The sequence below is a fragment of the Pinus tabuliformis genome, chromosome 3_1 (genome assembly GCF_031772625.1).
Source record: "Pinus tabuliformis cultivar Carrire ecotype Pingquan chromosome 3_1, CPIR1, whole genome shotgun sequence".
NCBI lineage: Eukaryota > Viridiplantae > Streptophyta > Pinopsida > Pinales > Pinaceae > Pinus > Pinus tabuliformis.
Genome location: NC_142301.1, coordinates 918,864,253 through 918,882,562, shown reverse-complemented (window position 1 = coordinate 918,882,562; position 18,310 = coordinate 918,864,253). Strand labels below are relative to the sequence as shown.

At 32.4% G+C, this 18,310-nt stretch overlaps 1 non-coding gene across 1 annotated transcript; it reads left to right on the top strand.

Moving 5' to 3' along the window:
- Nucleotides 1-2,357: 2,357 nt before the first annotated feature.
- TRNAK-UUU (transfer RNA lysine (anticodon UUU)) lies at nt 2,358-2,430 on the top strand. The gene has a single exon. It is a non-coding gene; the product is annotated as a tRNA-Lys (tRNA).
- Nucleotides 2,431-18,310: the final 15,880 nt, after the last annotated feature.

The window sequence follows — 18,310 nt, the reverse complement described above, 5'->3', positions numbered from 1 at the left end:
GAAGATTATTTTTAGTTCTAACTGAATCACATTTGTAATATGTTTTGCATATTTTGACTGTACACATACAATGTAGTAGGTTGTTCATCATGTCCTATATAAATTACATAAGAACAAGAGAAGTATCATTCAAGGAAATATGATCATGCAATCAAGCTTTCTCTTTGGAATAATGAGAATCCAAGAGATTTTATGTATTATCAAATTTACACACGACAATTGCAACTTTTTGAGGTGGGCAATGTAGCAGTTACAACCGCTTACCAATATGTCTATCATGATTTTATCTTCCATTCTATTTTGTACCATATATTTCATTTTGTTCCTTTTTACATGTTGATGGTTTGTATTCAATTGTTTGAGGGTTTTGAATGGCTAATTAAGATTTATTTGAAGATTTTGAATATTTTTGAGGGAGTTTGTTGACATTGTTTGCCTATAACACCGAAGATTGGGTTTTCATGCCATTGTACCACACAAAAAACCTTGAAATTTCATGGCTATGAATTTCCTAATTGGATCTCTATGCTCAGAACTTGATATTCGACTAAACTAGTTATCATAGCATTGTTGCATATTATAAAGGCTTATAAGATATTCCTGATTTGAGAATGATAAATTATGTTAAAATTATATGCTCATTGAATTTTCAAAGGTCTTTGCAAAAGATATAATATTTCTGGAATTAAAAAAATTCAACATATCTTTGTTTTTTCATTTAGAAAAGTTCCCCATGTTTCAAGATAAAGAGATGCCAATGTTAAAGCCTTTTTTACAAAATTATGTCCTTTGCAGAAGAATATGTTTGAGAGATTAAAAACGCTACATAATTTTGAAATTGTAGATATGGTTACAAGAGACACTTAGCAGAATATCTGAAATGGCAGTTAATGACCAATGTTCATATGATGTGAGAATGGATAGCAGTGGAGTTGGTGAAATATTTATTTTATTTTAATTAATAATCACTCATTTATAGTAGTTGATGAAATATATATTTTTTATTTTAGTTGATATTCACTAATTTCCTTGAAAATAAACCTTGGGAAACCTTTACAACAACCTAGGAATTGAACCACTGAGTTGATTGTTGGCCACATTGAAACTTGACAAATATGATTTATTTATCTTTAATTGAAACTTTTGAATGAAATATTTATATATTGTTGTGTACTAGTAATAGCATAAACATTATAAAAAATTATAATATTTATCTTATTTACATGTACACAACAATATATAAATATAGTATAAATAGGATAAACAACCATATATAATATAATATATTATATTATATAATAGAAAAGTGTTAGACATGGGCAAGCCGCTGAGATCTGTAATTAGTGTTTGCAAACTCAAGAGTGGTTCCAACCTCCTCTGCACAATCTCTGCATGGTCATTTTTTTTGCAGCTCTTTAAAATTGTCTTTTGAGTTGTATTGCCCCGACTGGTAAAATCAATGGTGTGAAAATTGATCCATTTTGTCTTCACAATTTTTCCTGGTCAACATGGAAACATAAGAAACCAACAATTTCCTCAATACTCAAAGAATTAAATAAGGAAGTGTATAAATTTTGTGGTCATTTAGCTATTTAATTGCGTATTTTTTCATCAGCGATCTTACTCCGACCACAGTGAAATGTTGTATTGGAAAATTTCCATCAACAAGTAATCAACCACTAAAGTCGAAGGTTGCTCTTTGTAATCCAACAATTTTTGTGTTTTTCTTGTAATAAGAACATAACCACTAAAGTAGAAGGTTGCGCTTTGTAATCCAACAATTTTTGTGTTTTTCTTGTAATAAAAACACTAACCTCATTAGTAAAGTAGTGTTGATTATGGTAATGGAATCGCGTAGCAAGAGAAAACAAGTTGCTAGGCTCTATATAATATTTATTATATTAGAATTTTTTTATTTATCATTTATTTTTATTTAGTGATTTAATTTATCAAGATATTCTTACCAAATCTTTTGTATATCTTTACACTTTATGGCCCCTACTAATTTTAATATATATAAAATTGGATCTAAACACTTTCTATCTCAATATATTAATACATTACTAATTGATCTATATTATTTATCTTTAATTAGTTAATTCCTCTTTATAAAAATTAAAAATTATTAGCGTGGACTGGAAGTTTTGAGGCGTTGTATATGGTAGTTTATGGAGCCTCAATACCGAACTATATACATTGAAAAATGATTCTTTTAAACCGTTTTTATCCTACGCCGCCGCTTTTGAATGTTGTTGGAGAGTAGAATACAGGATTTTATTTCAGTCACATTTAGACGGAATTGGTCTACAATTATATCACCGTAATCATCATCTTCAGTTTGTTACTTACTGTGTCAGGCCGTCTTAGCTCAGCTGGTAGAGCGCGTGGCTTTTAACCACGTGGTCGTGGGTTCGATTCCCACAGACGGCGATTGTGTTTTACAGTAGTAATCCTTTCTTAATCATCTCTAATAAAAACTATTAGATTAGCAGCAAATCAGAGGTTCTTATAGTTGAGAATGATCGATCATAAATGTACTATAGCAAATCAGAGTTCTTATAGTTGACAATGAACATAAATGTATTATAGCAAATCAGAATTCTTACAGTTGAGGGAAAACTCCCTTGTATTTTAAAATATAAATGAAATAATTTTTTTTGAAAAATAAAAAATTATATTATAAAAATTAAAGAATAAAAAATGAATTTGATGAATAATTTTGTACATAAATAAATTAGAATTTAAATGATATATAAAATATTTTCGGAAAAATTATAGAAGATTTTGGTCAGGTTTTTTTAACCAATCACTGTGGTTCATTTTCAGGACAAGATGAAGAAACAGATCTATGTGGTAAGTTAAATATGAAAATAGATCACAGATCTATGTAGTAGGTTAAACATGAAAATAGATCATCCTAACGGCTATATTTGAGTAAAGAAATATTTTATATTGTTTAATATATATATATTTTTTTAAATAAAATATTATTAAGTAATAAATTTTTTTATTTAAACAATATAAAATATTTCCCTAGTCAAATATTTCTTCTAGCTGTTAGGATGACCTATCTTCCTATTTAATCTACTACCTAAATCTATTTCTTCATTTTGTCCTGAAGATGAACCACACTAGTTAAGTTGACCAAAACCTTCAATATAATTTTTTCTGAAAATATCTTATGTATCAAAATATAAATCACAAAAACTTAAATTCAAATATCACAATTTAAATAATATTCAATTTAATTATTAATAAAATAGTTAATATTAATAAATTATTTTAACTTTTGAAAATAACATAATAAATCATCTTATCCGTTTTTCCCTCTTTGAAATGCACTACTAATTCATGTTCTGAAATAGTAGTTACATTATAAACTTAATTCATTTTTCCAAATAAATTTTTACTATAAAAAAATATTAATAAATTTTTACTATAAAAAATATTGATAATGACACTTATATTAATTCAAGATACAAACTTAAAAAAACTTTGTTATGTGAATTTGATTAACAATTATAATTATAATTAGGTATATGAATTTGATTAATAATATTTTATTATATTTTTAAAAATAATTTTATTTATTGATTTATTTTTATATGTAGTTTATGATTTCAGAAATGAGTTGTTTTTAGTGTGATTTTTTGGAAGTTTTTCTGGTGGATTTTTCTGGTCTAATTTCTCTAAAATCTGGCTGGAATTCATTGAAATCACAAGATTGATGGGTAAACCCTGCACAATAGAAGTGCCGTAGGGTTTTTTCATGGTGCTAATCAATATATACAATCAAAAAACTAATTTAAATAACACAAATCAAGATTTCACCTCAAAATTTTCACGGGATTCCGGCACCGGAAACTCCAAAAAGTCGCACTATAGACAACTCCTTTTGGAAATAGTGCTATTGTTTTATCACTAAAAAATAATGAAAAAACTTTTTTTTTAATGTGAATTTGAATAATGAAATATTTTTTTAGATGAATTTGATTAACCATTATAGTTACTTTATACACATTCATATAAATTTTAGTAAAATTAATTTAAACAATTTAATTTATTTATATATGTGGTTTATGGTTTTTATAAGTGAGTCACAGTTGTGTAATTTTCTGCTAGTTCAACTATGGAGCCTAATCCCAAGAGTGTTTAGAGAATTGAACCTATAATTTTTTAATAGTAGAGATGCTTCAATGATAGGGACTTGACCAACTAAAATAATCCTAGAGGCATTTTTCCATATATATATATATATATATATATATATATATTCTAATTATTGAGAAGCTTTTGGATTGTAATATATTAAATATTATTTTTGGGATTAATTGTGTAGAATAAATTATATATTAATTATAATTTATTATTTTTTAAGATTTTTGAATAATCAATATAATACTCATTGCTTTGACTAGTGTTTATAGATGTGAACAAGTGGGTTTGAAATTAGTTAAATGAATTTCATAAGATTAAACATCACGTCAAAAGCCTTAAGACGACTTTTAAGCTTAAATATAAGAACTCAATTAACTCAATTTTCCTCACGATCAAACCTACTTAACTTACTACCAAATCTACGAAATCTTTATAATTAAAATTTTACTAAAAAAAAACAAAAAAAACTTCCAAAATACAACATATTACATATAATTTTTGAAATTCTGAAATTCTCTGTATAGAATAAGAGTTATTAATTTTACCATGAATCATTTTGATTTAAATATAGTCAATATAAGGAAAATTGCATAGTAGTAACCCTGTGCTTTTTGGTAATGGATTTCACGATACAACATACAAATAAATGCACTAATAATTTCATCACGTAGAGGTAACATAATCTTGAGGCTTTCCACGTTTCGTTTTCCAAGCAAACCTACTTGTGAGCTATTATGATGTATGGTCGATGCTACTCTTACATCCCTATAACAGATCCTAAAGTTTGACATTTTTGTCCTTTTATTCCCTCGTTCTTGAGAATATAATTCTAATTCCATGATGCATCATGTAGTGAATGCTATTATGTTGGAAATATATATTCTTTTCACGACCAAATGCCAAGTTATATAACCACTCATTTTCAAAACCCTATGACCACCATGTGCATGACCACCATACTATGGTTTGCAAAACAACTCTAGTATGTTAATGCACCCAATATAGAATTTAATGAGGATTTTTTTTCCTATGGAGTTGATAAGTGATATTAAAAAAATATTAATAATAAAATAATAATTTAATGTTGATTATAATTAAAACATTTTAATGTCCACTTTAAGTGATATAATTTTATATCAATTTCTCTCTCACATACACATTAAATTTTCTAAGGAGATGTGTAATTCCTTCAATACTTAGTATGGAGATACATGGCATTTAAAAACAATGAAGAACAAAAAATATTTACATGTCTGTATTAAATAGGATATTTCAATATCAACTTATGCTTAAAACATTTGAATGGTGTTTTGCTCACTTTGAGGAAGATTTTTAATTCCTTCTATGTTCAACATGATCCATTTTAACACCAAATCTATTATATGTTGAGAGGGTTCGAAATTTGAGGAAGGGATGCACCTCTAGGGATTTGATAACATTAGGAGCATGGTGGTTAAACCATTTCAAAGGCATGTTGCTCAATATGATGGAAATGTATAATTCATGTCATATTCAACATGGAGTTGACATGTGGCATATTAAGAACCATCATAGATCCATCTTAACTTCAAATCTATCTTGCACTAAGAGGGATCATAATTTGAGGAAATGATTGCACCTTAAAGGATGTCATCCCTCTTGGCACATGATAGATCTAGAGTTAAGATGGATATTTTGACATATATACATTGCAAAATGGTTCATCTCTATCTTAGTTTGTCCTCTTTACCATTCACAAGCTTTCATAATGGGATTATTTCAATTTTAATTTCTTCTTTTTAATTAAAAATGTATTTATTTAAGGATGAATCCACTTGGAAAATATGTTCTCATGTTTGTGGGTAATGTGGTTACAAGAGATACAATTTACTCATGCATCTACCACATGGGTGAACTACAATGATCTCCAACTTAATTTCAATTTTCAAATAAGTAGAAAATGCTTGCACTGCTCTACTGCTTACAATTACATATGAGCTCATTCATTAGGAGAAATAACAAATCATGAGGGGATGTGTTTATGCATTTATTATACTTGTTTGATCCCTTTACAAGGATTTAAATACTTTACTCTTTAGAAAAATATCACCTTGTTTATTACACTAATAAGCCACATCAATAGCAATGGTAGGATGTTTGGGCCTTTTACCATTTTTCATAAAGGCATGATGGTTTTCAACCATGGTTGGTAGCTTCCCGCTCACATTTTCAAGGCATGCTTTTGAGGATTTTATCTTTTCTCATGAAGGCATGATGGTTCGCTACCATGCCTGACATCAATATACACACACTTTTAGGTCATGCTTTGGAGAATTTGTTGGTTTTTTAAGGTGAACTTTGTGTGTAGATTGAGTTACTAATTCTAGCAAAAAGACAACTATTTGAGAGAAATTGTGACAAGTATGAGAATAATTCTAGAGGTTTCTCAAGCAATTCTAATTGAGGGGAATTATAAGGGAGTAGATATATTAGTTCAAGATAAGTTACAATGTGAAGAAAAGATGACATGTTGGGAAGAAAATCTCCATTCAGGGCATTATTTGTAGGGTACTTGATATAACTATAATTTTGTGTGCATGACATCAACATCAGATCATTTTCGGTGTTCACGATAAGCTATAGATCTTGTGTAGGAGTGTCGATCCAAAGTTGCGACCATGCAAACACTCCCTTGCACTTTCCTCCCCCTTTCGCATCTTGTCATGGACGTGATGCACCCTACAATTCAATGCCTCGACTTGATTCTTGGTGTCTTCCAAAATCTTAGAAAGTATTTTGTATTGCTCAAATAACATGGTGATTATGACCCTTGGTACAACAATTCTCTATGAGTGAGCTAGATTGAAACAAATGTTGGGAGGAATAAAAGGGTTGAAATATTTCATGCTAATTAAAAGAAGAGAAACAACTATTGCATGGACACTGATTTACAACAAGATATGGAATATATGTTATTGAAGGGAAGAAAGGATGCAATAATCGTATAGCCACCTATTCCTGAGCAAATAATGATTGAACAAATGTTTTGATAAAAAAAAATAATAAATAATTATGGCAAAGAAATGCAAATTCATCTATTCATATTAGTGATAAACACATTAAAAAATAATACTAAATAAAATATAGTATTAACTCACTAACCTTAATAATTTACCTCATTCTCTTGCAAGTAGTAACTTGAAACTTAAAAATTCCTTCTATGAACAAGGGCAAGAGGGAGTGGTAGTTCCTATCGGGCAAGATGAAGGATTTATTTTCAAGTTTAGGATATGTTTTTAATTTATTATGTGTCTATGCATATTATATAAGGATGTGTTTTCAAATTTAGGACTTATTTTCAAATTATTATGTGCCTAAGAATAGTATATAATCTAGTTTTTCTAACCATTCCTTGCAATCTCTCAAGTATTCTTTATAATTCCAAAAACATGTTTGTGGCATATTTTTGTTAATTATATGAAAAATGTTAACAAATAAACTTTCCTTCAGAAGTGTTGATTTCATTTTTGGACTTAATATGATAACAAATAAGCCTTCCTTTAGAAGTGTTGATTTCATTTTTGGACTTAATAGGGCTCAAATGTAAACAAAATATTCTATTGAAAAACAAAATATATAGTTGCACAAAGCATCTACTTTATCAATGTTAACCAACACTTTGGTTTTATTACTTGTAAGATGAGTAGCATAAATGCTCTTGTAAGTTGTAAGAATATTACTATAATCAAGTGTAAAAAATTTCAAAATAAACAAATTTCAAGTGTGATAGAAACAAAAACAAGTGTGTACCATGACTAGGAGATGCTTGAATTAAATAAATGGGAATTTTGGATACTTGCTTGTAAATAAAATATAAAAATATGTGGGATGGGAACAATGGCAGTTGTGGGAACAATCAAGGGTTTTAGGATCTTCATAGATTAGAAGGTCTTCAATTTCAAGAATCTACATATAACACCCAAGTTATTATTTATTTCTCCTAATACTTTTTGGATTGCTTCTCCCACAAGCGTTGGTGTTGTTGTTTCTCTGAGATCTACTATTGGGATTGTTGAGAAGTGTATTAAGAAAGTATCAATTTGACTTTTCCTTGGTCAAATTGAGAAAATTTGAATTTCCGCATCAACAAACAACTTGGAGGTAGCTAACTGAGGTGACATGGCTCTTCTCACTTAGTTAGATCAGTAAATTCAAGTTAGATGGATTGGAGTTCAATTATGCATGTGTGATTGCTAATTTGTAGCAATCCAGTTCAATTATTTCTAGTTGTATTCAGTTAAACCAGTTCTAACTATTGGTAGAACTAGTTGGAGGTCAGGGGTGCAATGGGACAACAATCTAACTCAGTGATCATCCAGTTAACTGATCAATCAACCAAAAATAGCTAGTGCATGTAGATAATTTGAGTTCCCCTACTATGGTGTAGATTCCAAGGTAGTGTAAAATTAGTTGTAGACTAGTCTTGAGTGTACAGGTGTTGCTTGCAATCAGAGATACAACCTTTGTAATTGTACAATCAATTTGAGGAAAATTCCTAAAACATATGGGCCTAATTCCTCGGGATTTTCAAAAGGAAATAGGGTCTCAAGCAGAGGCATAAATTGACTAAATTTGGGTTAAAGATTCTCATTATGCAAAGAAAAAGGTTATTCACTTGCAGGTTGAGCTTAGAGCGAGCAAGCAATTGTAATACATTAGTTATTCATTTGATTAATGCAAGCAGGATTAAAGGGTTTTTACGAGTTGGTTTCCCCTATATAAATTTGTACTTGTGTTTGTGATTGATGCATGTTTGTGAATGTTGTTCTAAATTGTGAATTAATTTCCGCAAAGCAATAGAGTAGAATTGTGTCTCTTGATTTAGATTAAATTTCTTGAGCAATTGCAATTATATCACTATATTTCTACATAGTATCGAAGCAGGATTCACATTAGAACAAGAATTATGAAGTTGTTCCTCAGGAGGTTCAAATTTGCAGCTTTAGTGTAACAGGATTTCTTCAGAGTTGAGAGAATGACCTTCAACGGACTGATATTAGAGTATGCCTTTGAAGGCAACTCAAGTTTCATTTCCTCGAAGGATCACATGTTGGTAGTGCTTGATGAAAATGGATTGTTGGAATATGTCAAGATAGACATTCCAAAACCAGGATTAGTTGATGTCTAAAACCTAGCCCAATGGAAGAAAGATATATCCAAGGTGAGGTGAATAATCTTGGAGGGAGTGCGAGACTACATTGTCTCAAATCTCCATGGCAAAGAAACTCCTTTCGCAATGTGGAAGGAATTTACTGAGCTATTTGAAAATAGCAGTGACCATAGAAAATTAGCCCTCAAATATAAACTTTGAAACATTAAGACGTAGAAGAATGATACTATTCTGCATTATCTCACCAAATTTACACAAGTTTAGGATGAGCTTGGAGGGGTTGCTGTGAATGTTATAGAATATGACTTGGTGAGCCTAGCTCTTCTAGGCCTTCCCAAAAGTTGGCATATCTAGCAGGACTCAGTGATCGAGAGGGAGAAATTATCGAATTGGGAACACTTATGGTTCCATTTGGTACAAGAAGAGATTATGCGAAATAACAGAGATGGAGGTTCATTGAAGGGAGAGGATGAAGAAAAATTTTCATTGGTTGGAAAGGGAAAGAAGGGAAAAAGGAAGAAATCTCAAACGAAACTAGATTCCTACTAAGGGGGTAAGAAGAAAGACTTGTCCAAGATAAAATGATTCAATTGTCATGAATTTAGGTATTATGATACAAAGTGTCCATACAAAAAGTCTAGCAAGAAGAACTCAGGAAGAGTAGCAGGTGAAGCATCGGCTTCACAGTTTGAGCTAGACATCACCCTTATCACATGTATGGATAACACTATGATGGGGAGTGTATGGTACTTGGACTTAGGTGCCTCATTCCACATGACAGGGTGTAGAGAATTTTTCAATGACCAAGAGGAGAAATACTACTAGATTCATATTGAGCTTGGGGACAATGGAAAGCATAATGTTACTAGGATTGTTACTGTAACCTTCAAGAGGGAGTCGAGATCCCCTCTTCGCCTCAAAGATGTCATTTGTGTACCATGCCTAAAGAATATTCTCATCTTTGTAGCAGTTTTGGAAGATCGAGGCTAGGATGTGATCTTCAGTAAAGGGTAATCCTTTTTTAGGCACATAGCTAATGGACAGGTGAAGCAGATCGGGGTTCGTGTGAAGAACTTGTATAAGCTTGATGTGGAATATTATGTCGCATCAAGCAGTAAGGCAGAGAAAGTGTAGAGTTGCGATGTCAGTGAGCTCTCGCATATAATATTTGGCCATTTGCATGATGAAGCCTTAAAATTATGCAACAAATAACCATTGGCCTCCCTAAAGGATCACTTGAGTAGAAGGATGTCTACTAGGGTTGTACCTTGGGGAAGCATGTAAAATCCACATTCCGTGATTGAGACAAGAAAGCACATGCAGTCTTGGAGAGAGTTCACTCTAATGTTTGTGTACCCTTATCGACAACCTCCATTGTAAGACATAAATACTATGTTATTTTTATTGAGGATTTCTCAAGAAAGTGTTGGATCTTCTTCATGCGAAAGAAGGATGATACATTCTCAAAATTTGTAGAATTCAAGGCACTAGTTGAGAATGAGACCGACAAGAAGGTGAAGGCTCTCGAGAGAGACAATGGAGGTGAGTCTGTTTTGAATGACTTCAAGGATTTCTGTGCAAAAGAAGGCATTCAAAGAGATCTCAAAAACCCCACAACCCACAACATAATGGGGTAACTTAGAGGAAGAACCAGAGAATTGTGGGAGTTGTGAGAGTTATGCTACATGACCAAGGCCTGCCACTACATTTGTAGGCAGAGGTGTGGTAGAGGCATGTAACACAATAGTCTACTTGCAAAACTAGAGTCCTCATCAAATTCTTAGTATGATTACATTGGAGGACGATTTCTCAAGGAGAAAGACATATGTGTCTCATTTCATAATTTTTGGAGCCTTTGTTTACTGCCATGTCTCTAAATATTTGAGGAAGAAACTTGAGCCGAAATCATAGTTGGGATTTTTTGTGGGTTACACAGAAACTCCACACAATTACTGGGTGTACTTACCTTCCCTCAGAATGAAATTTGTGTGAAGGGATGTAAATTTTGATGAGGAGAAAGCAATGAGATTCTCTCTTGAGAGGGAGTTTCATATCCCACCAGAATAGGAGGTTTTAGATCCAAAGGAGGAGCCTCGAGAAGTTGTAGAGAATCCACAAATGGAGGCGCAAAGAGGAGGCAAAGTGGAGAGATCCATTCAAGAAGGAACATCCAGAGAAGGTAGAAAAAGAATGAGGGAAACTGATACATTGGTTCGGGATGCGAGGGAGGATGTGGGAGCTCCTTCAAATTTGTGCAAGCAAAGGAGGTCACCTGAGAGGTACACTGGATACATGGCTCGAATGAATGAGCTTATAAAGACTGAGCCATCCTCTTTTGAGGAAGCAGTTGAGTAACCGGTTTGGGTTGGTGCAATGGTGGAAGAATATGAATCCATCATGGAGAACATTATTTGGGAAGTGGTCCCAAGACCGACAAATAAATCAATTGTGGGTTCAAGATGGATCTTCAAGGTTAAGCATGCAACGGACAAAATCATAGAGAAGTATAGGGCCAGATTTGCGACCAAGGGATTCTCTCAAATTGAGGGAATTGACTATGAGGAAACCTTTGCTCTTGTAGCAAGGTATTCATCCATTAGATTAATTATTGCACTGGCTGCACAAATGGGGTGGAAGATCCACTATATGGATGTAAAGACAACATTTCTAAATGGTTCTATTGAGGAGGAAGTGTACATAGAGAAACAAAAAGATTTTGATACATTTTATCGTGAGTCTCATGTGTGCAGACTCAAGTGAGAATTGTACGGTTTGAAACAGGCACCCCGAGCTTGGTACACTCAAATCGATATTTGTCTCACTAGATTGGGCTTCACTAAAAGTGAAGCGGATGTTAACCTCTATAATATTTTGGTAGAAGGTAAATTGATTTCCGTTTTTTTATATGTTGATGATTTAATATTGATAGGTGATGAGAAACTGATCACCTCTTGCAAGGAGGACCTTGCAAGGGAATTTGAGATGAAAGACATGGGTCTCATGTAATACTTCCTCAGGCTAGAAGTATGGCAAGATGATGGGGAATTGTTTGTGTCTGAAGGAAAGTATGCCACCGAGATACTACAGAGATTTCACATGGAGAGTTGAAATCCCATGGAGATACCTTTAGCGACCAACTAGAGGAAGGAGAAGACCACTTTAGGTGAAGAGGTTGATAATACCATTTACGAAAGCTAGTGGGTTCACTGATGTATCTTGTGAACACATGAACAAATATGTGCTATGCAGTCAACCAACTAAGCCAAGCTATGGTTTGGCCAACAAAGTTGTATTGGAAGGAAGTAAAACATGTCTTATGGTATCTTGGAGGCATTACCCAATATGTATTATGGTACAAACAAACAAATGGAGTGAAGTTGTGTGGATTCACAAATGTAGATTGGGAAAGGATTCCATCTGACCAAAAGAGTACATCAGGTGGAATTTTCAATGTTGGTTTCACAACAATTTCTTGGTACAATAGGAAGCAGAGGTTTCTAGTGCTCAGATCGGTAGAAGCTAAATACATGGATGCAAGTCAAGAAACATGTGAGGTGATCTGGATGAGAAAGATACTTGTGGGACTATTTGGTTAGGAGATGGATCCAACTGTGAACTATTTTGTTAATCATAGTTCCATTAAGCTCTCTGAGAATCCAGTATTTTCCAATCGATCCAAGCATATATATATTTGGTATCATCATTTACAGAACTGTGTGCAGAGGAGGATAATGTTGCTACAATACATTCTGACATAGGAACAAGATGTTGACATCTTTACCATGGATTTTTCAAGAGGTAAGTTCGAATTCCACAAGTGAAGGATAGGGGTGATTTAAAATCCCTTTCTTGCTAAGAGGGAGTGTTAAGAAGTGTAGCAAGGAAGTCTCAATTTGACTTCTCCTTGGTCAAATTGAGAAAATTCAAATTTACACTTCAATGGACAACTTGAAGGTAGTTAACTGAGGTGACATGGATCTTGTTACTCAGTTAGCTCAGTAAATTTGAGTTAGAGGGCTTGGAGTTCATTTATGCATGTGTGATTACTAATTTATAACAATCAATTTTAGTTATTTCCAGTTGTATTCAGTTAAACTAGTTCTAACTATTGACATAACTAGTTGGAGGTCAACTGTGCAGTGGGACAGTAGTCTAACTTAGTGATCATCTAGTTAAGTAATCAATCAACCAAAAATAGCTAGTGCATGAAAATAATTCGAGTTCCCCAACTGTGGTGGAGATTCCAAGGTAGTGTAACATCAGTTGTAGACTATCCTTGAGTGTACAGGTGTTGTATGCAATCAAAGATACAACCTTGGGAACTGCACAATCAATTGGAGGAAAATTCCAAAAAAATAGGGGCCTAATTCCTCAAGATTTAAGCAAGAAAATAGGGACTCAAGTAGAGGAAAAAATTGACTATGGCTCAGAGCTTCTCAATGAGTAGAGAGAAATGTTATTCACTTGTAGGTTGAGCTCAGAGTGAGAAAGACATTGTAATACATTCTCTATTCATATGATTAATGCAAGCAAGCTTAAGGGGTTTTTACCAGTTGGTTTACCCTAGACAAATCTATGTACTTGTGGATTTGATTGATTCATGTTTGCGAATGTTGTTCTAAATTGTGAATTAATTTCCATGGAGCAGTAGAGTAGAATTGTGTCTCTTAATTTAGATTAAATTTCTTGAGCAGTTACAATTTTATCACTATGTTTTTACAGGGATTACTTTTTCCACCGACATTGGCATAGCTACTGTTTCTCTGAAATATGATATTGCTTCTTTTGTTTTTGAAGTGAATCTGACTCCTCATGTTCAAGAAGCACTAGGAAAATCGAACAAAGAAGAATTAAAGGATGATTCATTGAGATGTGTGATGTTTCTCAGTTGTTGGACTCCAAACTAAAATTGAAATACAATTAAGATCCAAATTTGAATATATAAAGGTCTCTCACTTAATTCCTTGGAGTAGCAAAAATATATACATCCTAAAACACCATACTCATTGTTTTACATAATTAAATATAACAAAATTTCAAGATTTTATTTCCTATGTCGTCATCATTTTAAAATAAGCAATAAAAATTAACAATAAAAAAGGTGATAGATCTCAAATTCAATTTCCTTGAAAAAACTTCAAATTATAACTCCCATGCAATTGAGGTATTGTTTGAAAGCATTGAAATTTACAAATACTTGTGAATTGTGCTCTAAATTAGACAAACATGCCATAAAAATAAAATTAAGTGTGCTTTGGTAAAAGAAACAGATCTTAGATTACACTTTGCACATTAGATTGAATAAAATTTTTTTATGTCAACATAATGAATCTTTAAGGTAGAAAGAGCCTAAATTAGTTGATATCTGTCTCATTTCTACTTTCTTCTCTTTTGATGGGGAATTCTATGAGCAAACTTGTGGTGTCACCATGGGTTTCCCCCTCTCCCCTGTGGTAGCTAATCTATTCACAGAGTATTTTGAATCAAAGGCGTTAGCCTCTTCTTGTCTTCTGCCTAAGATGCATAAGAGGTTTGTGGATGAAACTTGTGTCATTTGGTCCCATGGTAAGGAAGAGTTGGAACTTTTTTCCTTCATCTTAATAATCAGTATAGTTCCATAAAGGTCACCATGGAATTTGCAAGAAATAGTAGTCTGCCCTTCCTTGACGTCCTCCTTTCAAGGAATGATTATGAATCTTTTTCTCATCAATTCTTTTGGAAGAAAACTCACACTGAGCAATATTTTCATGCTAATTCTCATCATTTCTGGCTCAAAAGCTTGGTGTTCTCAACACTTCAGCGATTAGATCTTTCAGACTTTCTGATGACAACCATCTTAATGATGAGAAAGTGCACCTCCTGAGTGTTTTCTTTAATAATGGGTACAGTAGACACCAATGTACTAAGGTTTTCCTAAAATCTGAAAAAAGTCCTAAGGCTAAGAAAGAACCCAAGGATCGTTTTTCAGGTGTTCATCTCCCTTTTATCCAAGGAACCAATGACAAGATTGTGAAGATCCTAAGGAAGCATAAGGTTCGTTCAACCTTTAGGCCTCTAAATACCATACGGAGCTCCCTTAGATATGTAAAAGACCAAGTGGACCCTAAAAATATGAAAGGTTTTTATGTTATCCCTTTCTCTTGTGGGACTCCCTACATAGGTGAGACTCGTCACTTGATTAATCAAATGATTCGTGAGCACGCCACTGACATTAGGCATGGCAGGACCCACTCCTCTACTTTGGCAGAAGATGCAGAAAAAAGTAAGCATCACATCTACATTGAGGAGGGCCAAGTCATTGCTAGGATGAGTCATTTCCATCATCAAAAATTCAGGGAGGCCCTAGAAATCGAAAAAAGGCCCTCTAATTTGAATAGAAACGACAATTGGAATATTAGCAGAAGTTGGGTCCCTGTCTTGTCCTCCTAATAATTTTTAGTTTCTTTTCAACATTTGTATTGCTATTTTATTTATCTAGTTTGTTTTTACTTGTTTTCAATCGTTATGGTTAATATTTTTTTATTGGTTTTTCATCAATTAAGTTTTTTCACCTTGATCATTCTTAGAATTTTTAATTGTTTTTATCATCTTCTTCTTTCTTAGCTCCTTTAAGTCTTTATTTTATGTTAGACTTTGTTTATTCTGTTGTTTTTCCTTAACTCCTTGATTTTTGTTTGTAGGGCCTTAGCCCTTTATTTTATGGTTGACCCCGATTCATTATTTTGATTATTTTAGTTTGGATTTTATTTATTATATTTTCTAATTTTTTCAATAATTTATTTTTTATTAATAGGGTCTTGACTCCATTTTATTAATAGGGTTTTGACTCATTTTATTATATTTTTTGACTTCGCTCCTTGTTTGAGGTTTGAATTTGAATGTTTGATTCTTTTTATTCTATATATATTTCGAACCTTAACCTATTACTAGATTTTATTTAATATAATTGGATCCTATTAATTAATGTTATAAATTAAATAATATTATTCATAAACTAGTCATTTATTATAGTTGTTATATGAACTAAGGGTCTCTACATTGATCTCTATTTAAGCTGGTGCCATGATCTGCCTCTTCATTTTGTCCTAACGATGAACCACACTAGATGGTCCGAAATGCGTCGGCAAAAATTCTCCTATGTGATTTTTACTGATTTTTTTTTCTTAAGAAAGGAGTCTTGTTAAAACTGAATACTTCTACCAATGTATATTTAAAGAAGAAACCACTCTCGAACCAATCTCCGAAGAAAACTTCCATGAAGTCACTTCAAATTATAATATCTATAGTGTTAAGGTTCAATTACATATTGTCTTGTAGTTCAAATAGAAATGAAAATAAAAACAAAATGAAGTGCATTTAAAAAAAGGAAATAAATGAGTTTTGAGTTCAATTTCTATAAAATAAAATTATGAAACTCATAGATTGTATTATACAAATAAATAAAACAACATAATGACTTTAAATAGGAAAAAAATAACCACAATCAATTTAAATAATATCTCTAGGGTCCACTTGGGGTAGCTCAATTGACAATGGCCATGGAAATGAAGTCTCACTGAACTAGAAGTCTTAGGTTCAATCATGTGCTCCCCCCCGATCGAGGTGAGAAGTTGGACATGATGAAGATGTAGTCCTACCAAGATTACAAAAAAAAATATCTCCAGGGATTTTTCCAAATTACAGCCCATATTAAAACCAACATCCACTCTTTCAAAATTCTGATTCGAATATTGCAATGGACTCTAATGAGACTCACCTTCAGAGTTAGAAGAGACACTTAAGGATTAAAAGAAGCTTGCCACTACTATAACCATAAGGATTTTCCATGGAGAGCCCATTTTCATCTTTGTCAATGAAGCTTGTATCCCTGTATCTGAACAATACAAGGACTAATTTTTGTAGCTTGTTTTGTGTTGAAAATGCAACAAGAAAATCCTAATTCAATTTTGTTCTTGAATTAAATTAGGAATTAAATTGTAATTCCACATCTCAAGACAACTTGTAACAGTTAATAACTATGCTAATTTGACTTAGTTGGCTCAATTAATTTGATTTGAGGGTCTAAATTGAGTCATGTAGAATGTCTTCTACTTTTTAGGAACACTGGTTGAGTTTGTTTTGATTTGTAATTATTTAATTCAGTTTAACTGAGTTAAATTCAGTTAAACTAGTTTCAATTGATGGAGGAATTAGTGGGAGATCTAGTAGTGGGGTGTAATCTGTAGTAGCGGGGTGTAACTAGCACTGATCAATTGGTAAACTAAACATTCACTCATAATTAACTCATGCATGTTAGATCAGAGAAAGACACAATTGAGATTGGAGTTCAGGGACAATGTACTATCAGTTGTATAATCATTTGAATTTTACATGCAATCAGAGGAAGGCCTATGAGGATTACACAATTCATATTTTTGGAATTTCCCAATTAAATATGGGCTAATTCCCTAGGAAATTGCGTAAGGAAATAGGAGCTTGGCAAACAACAGAAATGGATAAGTATTGGCTTGAGCTTGTTTGTAAAGCAGTGAGATAGATAAAGATAGTGCAGAGGTTGCTCAGGATTGAGAAAATCATTGTAATCTTCTAATATTTTTTTATTAATGTAATATACAGATAGCAGGGGTTTTTAGTTGTGGCTTGCCCCAGAAAATTATTGTGTTATGTGTGATTGAATTATTTCTCTTTTATGCATCATGATTTCATCGATTATTTATTATTTCCGTTGATGAGTAGATTAGATTCAAGTCATTTATCTTAACATATTACAATCTGCAATTTGAATCTACAAGGAATTTCTACATGGTATCAGACCTGAAATCACTATAGAAGAGGAGAATATGAGTTTGTATTTTGCAAGAGAAATTAAATTTGCAGTATCATACTTCAGATCTAACAGGATGTCATTCTATGGGTTGAGACTCAAATATTCCCTTGAGGGTAGTTTGAACTATATTGCTTGGAAGGACATGATGGAGGCAGTTTTGGAATACAACAGGCTTA